The following is a 15320-nucleotide window of genomic DNA, read 5'->3' as shown; positions in this document are numbered from 1 at the left end:
GGAGCGGCAGCCCAGCCGGCAGCCCCAGGGCCTCAGGGAAGACACCAGGCTGGGCCCCCCCGCGGCACAGCGGGGGCACGTCCCCCGCACTCACGCGACTTAGGGACGGCTGCTGGAGACTGCTGCGGCCACCCTGCTGCCGGGTTTCTGGAGGGCTTCCTGGAAGCAGCGTCCACACCAAGCCCTTGGAAGGCCCAGGCGACGGAGGAGCCGGTCAGGCAGGGGCCGAGGACGGTGAGAGGCCGGGCGGGCGGGAAGGAGCATGTCAGGCAGGGGCAGAGGACGGTGACCGGCCGGGCGGGGAGGAGCCGGTCAGGCGGGGGCCCAGGACAGTGACGGGCCTGGCCGGGGAGGAGTGCGTCAGGCAGGGGCAGAGGAGACGGGCTGGGTAAGGGTTAGGGTTACAGTTAGGGCACAATTCACAATCGCAAAGACGTGGAAGCGACCCGAGTGCCCATCCATCCAGGAGTGCATCAATAAAATGTGGCGCGTGGACACCACGGAGTGCCATTCGGCTGTGAGGAGCAGCGGTGAGAGGGCGCCTCTCGTGTTCTCCTGGCCAGAGCTGGAACCCGTTCCAGTAAGCCAAGTATCCCAAGAATGGACACACGAGCACCACGTGAGCGCGCTCACCAGCAAATTGGTACGAACGGATGGACACCTAAGTGGACGGAGAGGAATCACCTTCATCGGGTGGGTGTCGGGCGGGTGGGGGGAGGGGAGGGGCATACACATCCATTAGGCATGGGGTGGGTGCGCACCGACTGGGGGATGGGCGCACTTGAAGCTCTGACCCGAGGGGGGAGGCTTGGAGAGGGCAAGGCACCCGACCTTAACATTGGTATCCCCACAATACGCTGGAACAACATGAGAGGTATATGAATAAGAACACAGGGGGGGGCCGGGCGCGGTGGCTCACGCCTGTAATCCTAGCTCTCTGGGAGGCCGAGGCGGGCGGATTGCTCCAGGTCAGGAGTTCGAAACCAGCCTGAGCAAGAGCGAGACCCCGTCTCTACTAAAAATAGAAAGAAATTAATTGGCCAACTAATATATATAGAAAAACACAGCCGGGCGTGGTGGTGCATGCCTGTAGTCCCAACTACTCGGGAGGCTGAGGCAGCAGGATTGCTTGAGCCCGGAGATTGAGGTTGCTGTGAGCTAGGCTGACGCCATGGCACTCACTCTAGCCTGGGCAGCAAAACGAGACTCTGTCTCAAAAAAAAAAAAAAAAAAAAAAGAACACAGGGGGGAGGGGGGCACGGGCAACACATGTCACCTGAATACTTGTACTCCCATCATCTGCTTGAAAAGAGAGAGAAAAGAAAATGCAATCTTAGAGGTAAGAGACACTTTTTAAACATAATGAATCCGAAGAGAAAAGTAAAAGGAGGCCTGTGGAGCAGGTCTGGGTGTGACTCCGGATCCCCCAACATCAGGTGCCACCACCAAAGATTCCTGCGTGTAGCCCATAGAACCCCAAAAGCAACGGGACGAGTTCTGGTCACATACTCCCTCAAATTGACATCCTGGCCTTCTTCTGGAACTCCCTCCCCTCTCAGACTCTCAAGGTTTCCTCCAGCGTGTCGGTTCCCACAGAGCAGACCTTTGGTCTGAGACCTGACAGTCCAGATGCCACGCATGCTGCCGCGTGGCGGCGGTGTCGCGGCTTGGGACAAGAGGAGGCCCCACGGTGCGGGCTGGGGCGCCAGGCACCGCGGGCGGGCGCTGAGGGTGGGGGTGACCCCCACCCCCGGCCGCCGCCGCGCTCCCAGAAAGGGGACAGAACAAGAGGCAAAAAAAAAAAAAAAAAAAAAAAAAAAGCAGCAGCCTGTGGCACCCGGTATTCCCAGGCGGTCTCCCATCCAAGAACTAACCAGGCCCGACCCTGCTTAGCTTCCGAGACCAGACGAGATCGGGGGCGTTCAGGGTGGTGTGGCCCTAGACGGCGGCGGAGGGCGCCCCTGCCCCGCTCGAGAAGCCGAGCCTCTCTGGGCTTCCCCGCCGCCGCCTCCCGCCCCAGGCCCCGCGCCGGGCCGGGCCGGTTGAGTTCGCCGGGACGGGGGTGATGGGCGGGGCGGGGCGGGGCGGGGCGGGGGGCTGTCTCTCTATACACACACACACACACTCACACTCACTCACACTCACACAAGATGCGCCTCCACGGCTGGACTCGCCAAGGTGGAGCCCTCCCAGCCCCCCTCGTCTCCTCGCCCGGCCTCCTTCACCTACCCGCTGCCCACCCCCAGCGCGTCGCTGCCTGCTGCTGACTGCGCACGCGCGGGACGCTCGCCCTTTGACCCTAGCCAGGGGCCGCCCTCCCCCACAACCCCTTTCAGCTGCGCCCCCCCCTCGCCCTGTGGGTGGGCTGCCGCCTATTCCCCCGGGCCAGGGCTGGGGCACAGCCAGTGTATGGGGCGTCTCTCTCTGGGGATGTGTCCCATGGGTGGGGTGGGGTGGCGTGGTTTGGGGGGCGCTGAAGAAATCAGTCCCCTCCATCTCCTACCTCTGGAAAACGCCCAAGCCCGTGGAGAACTGCCGGCACCGCTTCGTGGGGGACGGGACCCTCCTCCGTGTCCTCCTGTGGCCCAGTCCAAGGGGCCTGGGCCTGGCCGGGGCTGCATTGGACCCCGACCACCCTGGCGTGTGGACTGGCTAAAAATCGGCCATTAGATATTGGATTCCAGCTTCCTGGAGGTCATTTCACTAATGAGTGCACCGGAAAGAGTTTCCTAATCCATCTGTGAGGGTGGCAACTGAAAGAGAATTTTAAAGCTGACAGAATAGGCGAGGGAAGGCATAGGAGATTTCCACACCCAGCAAGGAAGACTTTCCCGAAATGGAAGGAAGAAACGAGCAAACAGAGACACCGGTAGCCCGCCCGGAAAAGAGTCTGCCCCCGAGAGAAAGCACCCTGACCAGGTTCACCCGTGGGTGGGTGGCGAGCTAGCGGCATTCAGAAGAGCGAGGCCCGCAGTCTGTGCGGAAGACACCTGCGCTCGGGTGTGTGTGGCGGCGCGATTCACAAGCAGCTCTAGACGTTAAACCAAGGAGAAGCCAGGGAGTTCCCAACGCCCCAGGTGTCCTCAGCCCACGACTGGCTGCTGTGGGAATGCGAAGCCCGGCTCCTTGTCTCAGAGCGGGGTTCCCAGGAGGATCAGGCTGAAGCTGGGACTTGGCCTCAAAGTGTCCCCTCGCATGGCCACCCCCTTCCCCTTCCTGCTCCTCTACTCCTGGTGCCCCTCCATCCAGGGGCCAGACCTTAAAGAGTCACCGCAAGAGAATCCTGGTCCCAAAGGAGCCTTCTGGGGGACCGGTGCTGAGAGAGGTTGTGGGCATGGCCCGCTGGGGCTCTGCCCGACCCAGGGCTGAGAGATGCCACCTCCCAGCTCTGGGTCCCTGCAGGAAGTGTTGGCAAGCACAGGGCCGGTCCTCCAAAGGCCCAGGTGCAGGGAGCCCAGGCCAAGCAGCCTGTGGAAGAAGCCACTTGCCGTGCCACCCCGGGAACAGGACTGCAGGCCCCGGCCCTTCCCACCTCCTCCTCCTCCTCCTCCTCCTCCTCCTCCCCCCCGGCCCCCCCCCACAGGGCACAGGGCTCAGAGACACCTCAGACTCTTGCTACCCAAAGTGCAAAGGGCATCAGTTGCTCCTCCAACCCCCCCGCCCAGCAGACCACGTTGTCCAGCCAGCCCCCGGGCCTCCCTGGGGTGCCCAGCACAAAAGTGCAGACACCCACCGGACCCTCAATCTCAGTTTTCGGATGTTTTTGCCACTCTAAGGACCCGCAGGCCAGCTGGGCCTTCGGGCAGGACAGAGAGCCCCGGAATCCGACGTGGAGAGCTGCGTGTACGTCCCCATCAGGAGGCGGTCCCCACCTCCGCGGCTCTCCCCTTGCGGGGAGCGGCAGCCCAGCCGGCAGCCGCAGGGCCTCAGGGAAGACACCAGGCTGGGCCCCCGCGGCACAGCGGGGGCACGTCCCCCGCACTCACGCGACTTAGGGACGGCTGCTGGAGACTGCTGCGGCCACCCTGCTGCCGGGTTTCTGGAGGGCTTCCTGGAAGCAGCGTCCACACCAAGCCCTTGGAAGGCCCAGGCGACGGAGGAGCCGGTCAGGCAGGGACCGAGGACGGTGAGAGGCCGGGCGGGCGGGAAGGAGCATGTCAGGCAGGGGCAGAGGACGGTGACCGGCCGGGCGGGGAGGAGCCGGTCAGGCGGGGGCCCAGGACAGTGACGGGCCTGGCCGGGGAGGAGTGCGTCAGGCAGGGGCAGAGGAGACGGGCTGGGTAAGGGTTAGGGTTACAGTTAGGGCACAATTCACAATCGCAAAGACGTGGAAGCGACCCGAGTGCCCATCCATCCAGGAGTGCATCAATAAAATGTGGCGCGTGGACACCACGGAGTGCCATTCGGCTGTGAGGAGCAGCGGTGAGAGGGCGCCTCTCGTGTTCTCCTGGCCAGAGCTGGAACCCGTTCCAGTAAGCCAAGTATCCCAAGAATGGACACACGAGCACCACGTGAGCGCGCTCACCAGCAAATTGGTACGAACGGATGGACACCTAAGTGGACGGAGAGGAATCACCTTCATCGGGTGGGTGTCGGGCGGGTGGGGGGAGGGGAGGGGCATACACATCCATTAGGCATGGGGTGGGTGCGCACCGACTGGGGGATGGGCGCACTTGAAGCTCTGACCCGAGGGGGGAGGCTTGGAGAGGGCAAGGCACCCGACCTTAACATTGGTACCCCCACAATACGCTGGAACAACATGAGAGGTATATGAATAAGAACACAGGGGGGGCCGGGCGCGGTGGCTCACGCCTGTAATCCTAGCTCTCTGGGAGGCCGAGGCGGGCGGATTGCTCCAGGTCAGGAGTTCGAAACCAGCCTGAGCAAGAGCGAGACCCCGTCTCTACTAAAAATAGAAAGAAATTAATTGGCCAACTAATATATATAGAAAAACACAGCCGGGCGTGGTGGTGCATGCCTGTAGTCCCAACTACTCGGGAGGCTGAGGCAGCAGGATTGCTTGAGCCCGGAGATTGAGGTTGCTGTGAGCTAGGCTGACGCCATGGCACTCACTCTAGCCTGGGCAGCAAAACGAGACTCTGTCTCAAAAAAAAAAAAAAAAAAAAAAAGAACACAGGGGGGAGGGGGGCACGGGCAACACATGTCACCTGAATACTTGTACTCCCATCATCTGCTTGAAAAGAGAGAGAAAAGAAAATGCAATCTTAGAGGTAAGAGACACTTTTTAAACATAATGAATCCGAAGAGAAAAGTAAAAGGAGGCCTGTGGAGCAGGTCTGGGTGTGACTCCGGATCCCCCAACATCAGGTGCCACCACCAAAGATTCCTGCGTGTAGCCCATAGAACCCCAAAAGCAACGGGACGAGTTCTGGTCACGTACTCCCTCAAAATGACATCCTGGCCTTCTTCTGGAACTCCCTCCCCTCTCAGACTCTCAAGGTTTCCTCCAGCGTGTCGGTTCCCACAGAGCAGACCTTTGGTCTGAGACCTGACAGTCCAGATGCCACGCATGCTGCCGCGTGGCGGCGGTGTCGCGGCTTGGGACAAGAGGAGGCCCCACGGTGCGGGCTGGGGCGCCAGGCACCGCGCGGGCGCTGAGGGTGGGGGTGACCCCCACCCCGGGCCGCCGCCGCGCTCCCAGAAAGGGGACAGAACAAGAGGCAAAAAAAAAAAAAAAAAAAAAGCAGCAGCCTGTGGCACCCGGTATTCCCAGGCGGTCTCCCATCCAAGTACTAACCAGGCCCGACCCTGCTTAGCTTCCGAGACCAGACGAGATCGGGGGCGTTCAGGGTGGTGTGGCCCTAGACGGCGGCGGAGGGCGCCCCTGCCCCGCTCAAGAAGCCGAGCCTCTCTGGGCTTCCCCGCCGCCGCCTCCCGCCCCAGGCCCCGCGCCGGGCCGGGCCGGTTGAGTTCTCCGGCCGGCCGGGTCCCGCGGGCTCCCAGGGACGGGGGTGATGGGCGGGGCGGGGCGGGGGGCTGTCTCTCTATACACACACACACACACTCACACTCACTCACACTCACACAAGATGCGCCTCCACGGCTGGACTCGCCAAGGTGGAGCCCTCCCAGCCCCCCTCGTCTCCTCGCCCGGCCTCCTTCACCTACCCGCTGCCCACCCCCAGCGCGTCGCTGCCTGCCGCTGACTGCGCACGCGCGGGACGCTCGCCCTTTGACCCCAGCCAGGGGCCGCCCTCCCCCACAACCCCTTTCAGCTGCGCCCCCCCCCCTCGCCCTGTGGGTGGGCTGCCGCCTATTCCCCCGGGCCAGGGCTGGGGCACAGCCAGTGTATGGGGCGTCTCTCTCTGGGGATGTGTCCCATGGGTGGGGTGGGGTGGCGTGGTTTGGGGGGCGCTGAAGAAATCAGTCCCCTCCATCTCCTACCTCTGGAAAACGCCCAAGCCCGTGGAGAACTGCCGGCACCGCTTCGTGGGGGCCGGGACCCTCCTCCGTGTCCTCCGGTGGCCCAGTCCAAGGGGCCTGGGCCTGGCCGGGGCTGCATTGGACCCCGACCACCCTGGCGTGTGGACTCGCTAAAAATCGGCCATTAGATATTGGATTCCAGCTTCCTGGAGGTCATTTCACTAATGAGTGCACCGGAAAGAGTTTCCTAATCCATCTGTGAGGGTGGCAACTGAAAGAGAATTTTAAAGCTGACAGAATAGGCGAGGGAAGGCATAGGAGATTTCCACACCCAGCAAGGAAGCCTTTCCCGAAATGGAAGAAAGAAACGAGCAAACAGAGACACCGGTAGCCCGCCCGGAAAAGAGTCTGCCCCTTAGAGAAAGCACCCTGACCAGGTTCACCCGTGGGTGGGTGGCGAGCTAGCGGCATTCAGAAGAGCGAGGCCCGCAGTCTGTGCGGAAGACACCTGCGCTCGGGTGTGTGTGGCGGCGCGATTCACAAGCAGCTCTAGATGTTAAACCAAGGAGAAGCCAGGGAGTTCCCAACGCCCCAGGTGTCCTCAGCCCACGACTGGCTGCTGTGGGAATGCGAAGCCCGGCTCCTTGTCTCAGAGCGGGGTTCCCAGGAGGATCAGGCTGAAGCTGGGACTTGGCCTCAAAGTGTCCCCTCGCATGGCCACCCCCTTCCCCTTCCTGCTCCTCTACTCCTGGTGCCCCTCCATCCAGGGGCCAGACCTTAAAGAGTCACCGCAAGAGAATCCTGGTCCCAAAGGAGCCTTCTGGGGGACCGGTGCTGAGAGAGGTTGTGGGCATGGCCCGCTGGGGCTCTGCCCGACCCAGGGCTGAGAGATGCCACCTCCCAGCTCTGGGTCCCTGCAGGAAGTGTTGGCAAGCACAGGGCCGGTCCTCCAAAGGCCCAGGTGCAGGGAGCCCAGGCCAAGCAGCCTGTGGAAGAAGCCACTTGCCGTGCCACCCCGGGAACAGGACTGCAGGCCCCGGCCCTTCCCACCTCCTCCTCCTCCTCCTCCTCCTCCTCCCCCCCGCCCCCCCCCCACAGGGCACAGGGCTCAGAGACACCTCAGACTCTTGCTACCCAAAGTGCAAAGGGCATCAGTTGCTCCTCCAACCCCCCTCCCCCCGCCCAGCAGACCACGTTGTCCAGCCAGCCCCCGGGCCTCCCTGGGGTGCCCAGCACAAAAGTGCAGACACCCACCGGACCCTCAATCTCAGTTTTCGGATGTTTTTGCCACTCTAAGGACCCGCAGGCCAGCTGGGCCTTCGGGCAGGACAGAGAGCCCCGGAATCCGACGTGGAGAGCTGCGTGTACGTCCCCATCAGGAGGCGGTCCCCACCTCCGCGGCTCTCCCCTTGCGGGGAGCGGCAGCCCAGCCGGCAGCCCCAGGGCCTCAGGGAAGACACCAGGCTGGGCCCCCCCGCGGCACAGCGGGGGCACGTCCCCCGCACTCACGCGACTTAGGGACGGCTGCTGGAGACTGCTGCGGCCACCCTGCTGCCGGGTTTCTGGAGGGCTTCCTGGAAGCAGCGTCCACACCAAGCCCTTGGAAGGCCCAGGCGACGGAGGAGCCGGTCAGGCAGGGGCCGAGGACGGTGAGAGGCCGGGCGGGCGGGAAGGAGCATGTCAGGCAGGGGCAGAGGACGGTGACCGGCCGGGCGGGGAGGAGCCGGTCAGGCGGGGGCCCAGGACAGTGACGGGCCTGGCCGGGGAGGAGTGCGTCAGGCAGGGGCAGAGGAGACGGGCTGGGTAAGGGTTAGGGTGACAGTTAGGGCACAATTCACAATCGCAAAGACGTGGAAGCGACCCGAGTGCCCATCCATCCAGGAGTGCATCAATAAAATGTGGCGCGTGGACACCACGGAGTGCCATTCGGCTGTGAGGAGCAGCGGTGAGAGGGCGCCTCTCGTGTTCTCCTGGCCAGAGCTGGAACCCGTTCCAGTAAGCCAAGTATCCCAAGAATGGACACACGAGCACCACGTGAGCCCGCTCACCAGCAAATTGGTACGAACGGATGGACACCTAAGTGGACGGAGAGGAATCACCTTCATCGGGTGGGTGTCGGGCGGGTGGGGGGAGGGGAGGGGCATACACATCCATTAGGCATGGGGTGGGTGCGCACCGACTGGGGGATGGGCGCACTTGAAGCTCTGACCCGAGGGGGGAGGCTTGGAGAGGGCAAGGCACCCGACCTTAACATTGGTATCCCCACAATACGCTGGAACAACATGAGAGGTATATGAATAAGAACACAGGGGGGGGCCGGGCGCGGTGGCTCACGCCTGTAATCCTAGCTCTCTGGGAGGCCGAGGCGGGCGGATTGCTCCAGGTCAGGAGTTCGAAACCAGCCTGAGCAAGAGCGAGACCCCGTCTCTACTAAAAATAGAAAGAAATTAATTGGCCAACTAATATATATAGAAAAACACAGCCGGGCGTGGTGGTGCATGCCTGTAGTCCCAACTACTCGGGAGGCTGAGGCAGCAGGATTGCTTGAGCCCGGAGATTGAGGTTGCTGTGAGCTAGGCTGACGCCATGGCACTCACTCTAGCCTGGGCAGCAAAACGAGACTCTGTCTCAAAAAAAAAAAAAAAAAAAAGAACACAGGGGGGAGGGGGGCACGGGCAACACATGTCACCTGAATACTTGTACTCCCATCATCTGCTTGAAAAGAGAGAGAAAAGAAAATGCAATCTTAGAGGTAAGAGACACTTTTTAAACATAATGAATCCGAAGAGAAAAGTAAAAGGAGGCCTGTGGAGCAGGTCTCGGTGTGACTCCGGATCCCCCAACATCAGGTGCCACCACCAAAGATTCCTGCGTGTAGCCCATAGAACCCCAAAAGCAACGGGACGAGTTCTGGTCACGTACTCCCTCAAAATGACATCCTGGCCTTCTTCTGGAACTCCCTCCCCTCTCAGACTCTCAAGGTTTCCTCCAGCGTGTCGGTTCCCACAGAGCAGACCTTTGGTCTGAGACCTGACAGTCCAGATGCCACGCATGCTGCCGCGTGGCGGCGGTGTCGCGGCTTGGGACAAGAGGAGGCCCCACGGTGCGGGCTGGGGCGCCAGGCACCGCGCGGGCGCTGAGGGTGGGGGTGACCCCCACCCCGGGCCGCCGCCGCGCTCCCAGAAAGGGGACAGAACAAGAGGCAAAAAAAAAAAAAAAAAAAAAGCAGCAGCCTGTGGCACCCGGTATTCCCAGGCGGTCTCCCATCCAAGTACTAACCAGGCCCGACCCTGCTTAGCTTCCGAGACCAGACGAGATCGGGGGCGTTCAGGGTGGTGTGGCCCTAGACGGCGGCGGAGGGCGCCCCTGCCCCGCTCAAGAAGCCGAGCCTCTCTGGGCTTCCCCGCCGCCGCCTCCCGCCCCAGGCCCCGCGCCGGGCCGGGCCGGTTGAGTTCTCCGGCCGGCCGGGTCCCGCGGGCTCCCAGGGACGGGGGTGATGGGCGGGGCGGGGCGGGGGGCTGTCTCTCTATACACACACACACACACTCACACTCACTCACACTCACACAAGATGCGCCTCCACGGCTGGACTCGCCAAGGTGGAGCCCTCCCAGCCCCCCTCGTCTCCTCGCCCGGCCTCCTTCACCTACCCGCTGCCCACCCCCAGCGCGTCGCTGCCTGCCGCTGACTGCGCACGCGCGGGACGCTCGCCCTTTGACCCCAGCCAGGGGCCGCCCTCCCCCACAACCCCTTTCAGCTGCGCCCCCCCCCCTCGCCCTGTGGGTGGGCTGCCGCCTATTCCCCCGGGCCAGGGCTGGGGCACAGCCAGTGTATGGGGCGTCTCTCTCTGGGGATGTGTCCCATGGGTGGGGTGGGGTGGCGTGGTTTGGGGGGCGCTGAAGAAATCAGTCCCCTCCATCTCCTACCTCTGGAAAACGCCCAAGCCCGTGGAGAACTGCCGGCACCGCTTCGTGGGGGCCGGGACCCTCCTCCGTGTCCTCCGGTGGCCCAGTCCAAGGGGCCTGGGCCTGGCCGGGGCTGCATTGGACCCCGACCACCCTGGCGTGTGGACTCGCTAAAAATCGGCCATTAGATATTGGATTCCAGCTTCCTGGAGGTCATTTCACTAATGAGTGCACCGGAAAGAGTTTCCTAATCCATCTGTGAGGGTGGCAACTGAAAGAGAATTTTAAAGCTGACAGAATAGGCGAGGGAAGGCATAGGAGATTTCCACACCCAGCAAGGAAGCCTTTCCCGAAATGGAAGAAAGAAACGAGCAAACAGAGACACCGGTAGCCCGCCCGGAAAAGAGTCTGCCCCTTAGAGAAAGCACCCTGACCAGGTTCACCCGTGGGTGGGTGGCGAGCTAGCGGCATTCAGAAGAGCGAGGCCCGCAGTCTGTGCGGAAGACACCTGCGCTCGGGTGTGTGTGGCGGCGCGATTCACAAGCAGCTCTAGATGTTAAACCAAGGAGAAGCCAGGGAGTTCCCAACGCCCCAGGTGTCCTCAGCCCACGACTGGCTGCTGTGGGAATGCGAAGCCCGGCTCCTTGTCTCAGAGCGGGGTTCCCAGGAGGATCAGGCTGAAGCTGGGACTTGGCCTCAAAGTGTCCCCTCGCATGGCCACCCCCTTCCCCTTCCTGCTCCTCTACTCCTGGTGCCCCTCCATCCAGGGGCCAGACCTTAAAGAGTCACCGCAAGAGAATCCTGGTCCCAAAGGAGCCTTCTGGGGGACCGGTGCTGAGAGAGGTTGTGGGCATGGCCCGCTGGGGCTCTGCCCGACCCAGGGCTGAGAGATGCCACCTCCCAGCTCTGGGTCCCTGCAGGAAGTGTTGGCAAGCACAGGGCCGGTCCTCCAAAGGCCCAGGTGCAGGGAGCCCAGGCCAAGCAGCCTGTGGAAGAAGCCACTTGCCGTGCCACCCCGGGAACAGGACTGCAGGCCCCGGCCCTTCCCACCTCCTCCTCCTCCTCCTCCTCCTCCTCCCCCCCGCCCCCCCCCCACAGGGCACAGGGCTCAGAGACACCTCAGACTCTTGCTACCCAAAGTGCAAAGGGCATCAGTTGCTCCTCCAACCCCCCTCCCCCCGCCCAGCAGACCACGTTGTCCAGCCAGCCCCCGGGCCTCCCTGGGGTGCCCAGCACAAAAGTGCAGACACCCACCGGACCCTCAATCTCAGTTTTCGGATGTTTTTGCCACTCTAAGGACCCGCAGGCCAGCTGGGCCTTCGGGCAGGACAGAGAGCCCCGGAATCCGACGTGGAGAGCTGCGTGTACGTCCCCATCAGGAGGCGGTCCCCACCTCCGCGGCTCTCCCCTTGCGGGGAGCGGCAGCCCAGCCGGCAGCCCCAGGGCCTCAGGGAAGACACCAGGCTGGGCCCCCCCGCGGCACAGCGGGGGCACGTCCCCCGCACTCACGCGACTTAGGGACGGCTGCTGGAGACTGCTGCGGCCACCCTGCTGCCGGGTTTCTGGAGGGCTTCCTGGAAGCAGCGTCCACACCAAGCCCTTGGAAGGCCCAGGCGACGGAGGAGCCGGTCAGGCAGGGGCCGAGGACGGTGAGAGGCCGGGCGGGCGGGAAGGAGCATGTCAGGCAGGGGCAGAGGACGGTGACCGGCCGGGCGGGGAGGAGCCGGTCAGGCGGGGGCCCAGGACAGTGACGGGCCTGGCCGGGGAGGAGTGCGTCAGGCAGGGGCAGAGGAGACGGGCTGGGTAAGGGTTAGGGTGACAGTTAGGGCACAATTCACAATCGCAAAGACGTGGAAGCGACCCGAGTGCCCATCCATCCAGGAGTGCATCAATAAAATGTGGCGCGTGGACACCACGGAGTGCCATTCGGCTGTGAGGAGCAGCGGTGAGAGGGCGCCTCTCGTGTTCTCCTGGCCAGAGCTGGAACCCGTTCCAGTAAGCCAAGTATCCCAAGAATGGACACACGAGCACCACGTGAGCCCGCTCACCAGCAAATTGGTACGAACGGATGGACACCTAAGTGGACGGAGAGGAATCACCTTCATCGGGTGGGTGTCGGGCGGGTGGGGGGAGGGGAGGGGCATACACATCCATTAGGCATGGGGTGGGTGCGCACCGACTGGGGGATGGGCGCACTTGAAGCTCTGACCCGAGGGGGGAGGCTTGGAGAGGGCAAGGCACCCGACCTTAACATTGGTATCCCCACAATACGCTGGAACAACATGAGAGGTATATGAATAAGAACACAGGGGGGGGCCGGGCGCGGTGGCTCACGCCTGTAATCCTAGCTCTCTGGGAGGCCGAGGCGGGCGGATTGCTCCAGGTCAGGAGTTCGAAACCAGCCTGAGCAAGAGCGAGACCCCGTCTCTACTAAAAATAGAAAGAAATTAATTGGCCAACTAATATATATAGAAAAACACAGCCGGGCGTGGTGGTGCATGCCTGTAGTCCCAACTACTCGGGAGGCTGAGGCAGCAGGATTGCTTGAGCCCGGAGATTGAGGTTGCTGTGAGCTAGGCTGACGCCATGGCACTCACTCTAGCCTGGGCAGCAAAACGAGACTCTGTCTCAAAAAAAAAAAAAAAAAAAAGAACACAGGGGGGAGGGGGGCACGGGCAACACATGTCACCTGAATACTTGTACTCCCATCATCTGCTTGAAAAGAGAGAGAAAAGAAAATGCAATCTTAGAGGTAAGAGACACTTTTTAAACATAATGAATCCGAAGAGAAAAGTAAAAGGAGGCCTGTGGAGCAGGTCTCGGTGTGACTCCGGATCCCCCAACATCAGGTGCCACCACCAAAGATTCCTGCGTGTAGCCCATAGAACCCCAAAAGCAACGGGACGAGTTCTGGTCACGTACTCCCTCAAAATGACATCCTGGCCTTCTTCTGGAACTCCCTCCCCTCTCAGACTCTCAAGGTTTCCTCCAGCGTGTCGGTTCCCACAGAGCAGACCTTTGGTCTGAGACCTGACAGTCCAGATGCCACGCATGCTGCCGCGTGGCGGCGGTGTCGCGGCTTGGGACAAGAGGAGGCCCCACGGTGCGGGCTGGGGCGCCAGGCACCGCGCGGGCGCTGAGGGTGGGGGTGACCCCCACCCCGGGCCGCCGCCGCGCTCCCAGAAAGGGGACAGAACAAGAGGCAAAAAAAAAAAAAAAAAAAAAGCAGCAGCCTGTGGCACCCGGTATTCCCAGGCGGTCTCCCATCCAAGTACTAACCAGGCCCGACCCTGCTTAGCTTCCGAGACCAGACGAGATCGGGGGCGTTCAGGGTGGTGTGGCCCTAGACGGCGGCGGAGGGCGCCCCTGCCCCGCTCAAGAAGCCGAGCCTCTCTGGGCTTCCCCGCCGCCGCCTCCCGCCCCAGGCCCCGCGCCGGGCCGGGCCGGTTGAGTTCTCCGGCCGGCCGGGTCCCGCGGGCTCCCAGGGACGGGGGTGATGGGCGGGGCGGGGCGGGGGGCTGTCTCTCTATACACACACACACACACTCACACTCACTCACACTCACACAAGATGCGCCTCCACGGCTGGACTCGCCAAGGTGGAGCCCTCCCAGCCCCCCTCGTCTCCTCGCCCGGCCTCCTTCACCTACCCGCTGCCCACCCCCAGCGCGTCGCTGCCTGCCGCTGACTGCGCACGCGCGGGACGCTCGCCCTTTGACCCCAGCCAGGGGCCGCCCTCCCCCACAACCCCTTTCAGCTGCGCCCCCCCCCTCGCCCTGTGGGTGGGCTGCCGCCTATTCCCCCGGGCCAGGGCTGGGGCACAGCCAGTGTATGGGGCGTCTCTCTCTGGGGATGTGTCCCATGGGTGGGGTGGGGTGGCGTGGTTTGGGGGGCGCTGAAGAAATCAGTCCCCTCCATCTCCTACCTCTGGAAAACGCCCAAGCCCGTGGAGAACTGCCGGCACCGCTTCGTGGGGGCCGGGACCCTCCTCCGTGTCCTCCGGTGGCCCAGTCCAAGGGGCCTGGGCCTGGCCGGGGCTGCATTGGACCCCGACCACCCTGGCGTGTGGACTCGCTAAAAATCGGCCATTAGATATTGGATTCCAGCTTCCTGGAGGTCATTTCACTAATGAGTGCACCGGAAAGAGTTTCCTAATCCATCTGTGAGGGTGGCAACTGAAAGAGAATTTTAAAGCTGACAGAATAGGCGAGGGAAGGCATAGGAGATTTCCACACCCAGCAAGGAAGCCTTTCCCGAAATGGAAGAAAGAAACGAGCAAACAGAGACACCGGTAGCCCGCCCGGAAAAGAGTCTGCCCCTTAGAGAAAGCACCCTGACCAGGTTCACCCGTGGGTGGGTGGCGAGCTAGCGGCATTCAGAAGAGCGAGGCCCGCAGTCTGTGCGGAAGACACCTGCGCTCGGGTGTGTGTGGCGGCGCGATTCACAAGCAGCTCTAGATGTTAAACCAAGGAGAAGCCAGGGAGTTCCCAACGCCCCAGGTGTCCTCAGCCCACGACTGGCTGCTGTGGGAATGCGAAGCCCGGCTCCTTGTCTCAGAGCGGGGTTCCCAGGAGGATCAGGCTGAAGCTGGGACTTGGCCTCAAAGTGTCCCCTCGCATGGCCACCCCCTTCCCCTTCCTGCTCCTCTACTCCTGGTGCCCCTCCATCCAGGGGCCAGACCTTAAAGAGTCACCGCAAGAGAATCCTGGTCCCAAAGGAGCCTTCTGGGGGACCGGTGCTGAGAGAGGTTGTGGGCATGGCCCGCTGGGGCTCTGCCCGACCCAGGGCTGAGAGATGCCACCTCCCAGCTCTGGGTCCCTGCAGGAAGTGTTGGCAAGCACAGGGCCGGTCCTCCAAAGGCCCAGGTGCAGGGAGCCCAGGCCAAGCAGCCTGTGGAAGAAGCCACTTGCCGTGCCACCCCGGGAACAGGACTGCAGGCCCCGGCCCTTCCCACCTCCTCCTCCTCCTCCTCCTCCTCCTCCCCCCCGCCCCCCCCCCACAGGGCACAGGGCTCAGAGACACCTCAGACTC

At 62.8% G+C, this 15320-nt stretch overlaps 3 non-coding genes and 1 pseudogene across 3 annotated transcripts; all 4 read right to left on the bottom strand.

Annotated features, from left to right (window-relative positions):
- Positions 1-1825: 1825 nt before the first annotated feature.
- Positions 1826-1944, bottom strand: LOC142872607 (uncharacterized; annotated as a pseudogene).
- A 3765-nt stretch (positions 1945-5709) lies between these two features.
- Positions 5710-5828, bottom strand: LOC142872571 (5S ribosomal RNA). Its single transcript, XR_012920828.1, has one exon. It is a non-coding gene; the product is annotated as a 5S ribosomal RNA (ribosomal RNA).
- Positions 5829-9614: 3786 nt separating this feature from the next.
- On the bottom strand, positions 9615-9733 carry LOC142872570 (5S ribosomal RNA). The gene has a single exon (XR_012920827.1). It is a non-coding gene; the product is annotated as a 5S ribosomal RNA (ribosomal RNA).
- A 3786-nt stretch (positions 9734-13519) lies between these two features.
- On the bottom strand, positions 13520-13638 carry LOC142872569 (5S ribosomal RNA). The gene has a single exon (XR_012920826.1). It is a non-coding gene; the product is annotated as a 5S ribosomal RNA (ribosomal RNA).
- Positions 13639-15320: the final 1682 nt, after the last annotated feature.

Source organism: Microcebus murinus, chromosome 8, assembly GCF_040939455.1.
Source record: "Microcebus murinus isolate Inina chromosome 8, M.murinus_Inina_mat1.0, whole genome shotgun sequence".
NCBI classification, from domain to species: Eukaryota; Metazoa; Chordata; class Mammalia; order Primates; family Cheirogaleidae; genus Microcebus; species Microcebus murinus.
Note: the sequence above shows the minus strand (reverse complement) of the source record. Positions and strands in the feature narration are given on the sequence as shown.